The following is a 1322-nucleotide window of genomic DNA, read 5'->3' as shown; positions in this document are numbered from 1 at the left end:
CCTCAATCTGTTGGACGAACATAAGCGGAAAACCTAGACAACCGAGGAGACGAAAAAGGTAGTTATGGTCAACCCTATCAAAAGCTTTCTCAAAATCAATATTGATGACAGCTAAGGCCTCATTCTGGCGGTTTGCAAGATAAATAATGTCTCTGAGTGTACCGAGTGTTTGGAAAATGGACCGTTCCGGTATGGAGTAGGTTTGGCCAGCACCAACCAAAGAGCCGATGACCTGATTCACTCTAAGCGCAAGTATCTTAGAGTAAATCTTATAATCGGCATTAGTTAACGAGACAGGCCTCCAGTTTTTCAAATCAAGCAGATCACCGTGCTTAGGGATTAAACTGACGACAGATTCTGTGAAACGTCTTAAAGAATTGGGGTGTTGTAAAAAGTCCTTAAAGGCATTAAGCATATGAGGACCTAGGATGTTCCAGAAGGTGAGATAGAACTCAACTGGGAGACCATCGAGTCCAGGAGCCTTCCCTCGAGACAAAGATTTAGCAGCTGTGAAAAGCTCAGGCGAAGTAAAATCTGCCTCAAAAATTTGAGCCTGGTCACTGGTGAGGGTTGGTAAGCCGTCAAACAGTGGGGAAGGAGAGATGTTTAGATTGGAGTCAGCTGAGTATAGGTTTTCGTAGAAAGTTGTCGCAAGGTTTCGAACCTCGGTCGGATCAGTGCATAGCACGCGACCGGGTCCGTAGAGTCCGTGAATCAAGTTCGAGGAGAAAGCCTTCTGTTCTAAATTGAAGAAGAGCTTAGATGGAGTGTCAATGGACGTAAAATGTTCAGAACGCGCTCGTTTGAGGCACTGGCGAGCTTCAACAAGTTGAAGCTCTCTGAGTTCTTCAGAGTAGGTTGCGTGAAGAAGGGAGTTAGCTGGGCAAGTAGAGAGTAGGCGTTCAAGGGTGGAAACGCGCGCATTCTCCTTGCTCTTAAGTGCATGCCAGTAACTGACGCTGAAGGACTTTATAAGCGGTTTTAGGTGATTAATCCACCAATCACCAGCTGAAATATTGTTCGGTTTCTGGGAAATGAAGGTGGTGAGGTGAGCCTGCATTTCCGAAATAAAACGAGGGTCATCTAGAAGTAAGGTGTTAAAACGCCAGTAAGGCGGCCGACGAGGCGTCGGAGATTCCGGGAAGAAATCGCAGAAAACACCATCATGATCAGAGAAGTGCGTTTTAATATGCCGGGCGTAGCGTAAACGGGTGTTATCCGAGACATAAATGCGATCTAAACGGGCAGCCAAAAGTTTGCCATGGTTGAGGGAACGCCAGGTAAATGCTAAAAGATGAGGGTTAACTGATCTAAAAACGTCT

This window comes from Phalangium opilio, unplaced genomic scaffold, assembly GCF_054372755.1.
Source record: "Phalangium opilio isolate 3A_F unplaced genomic scaffold, DU_Popi_V2 ptg000089l_1, whole genome shotgun sequence".
In the NCBI taxonomy this organism is placed as follows: domain Eukaryota; kingdom Metazoa; phylum Arthropoda; class Arachnida; order Opiliones; family Phalangiidae; genus Phalangium; species Phalangium opilio.
This window is presented reverse-complemented; position numbering follows the sequence as displayed.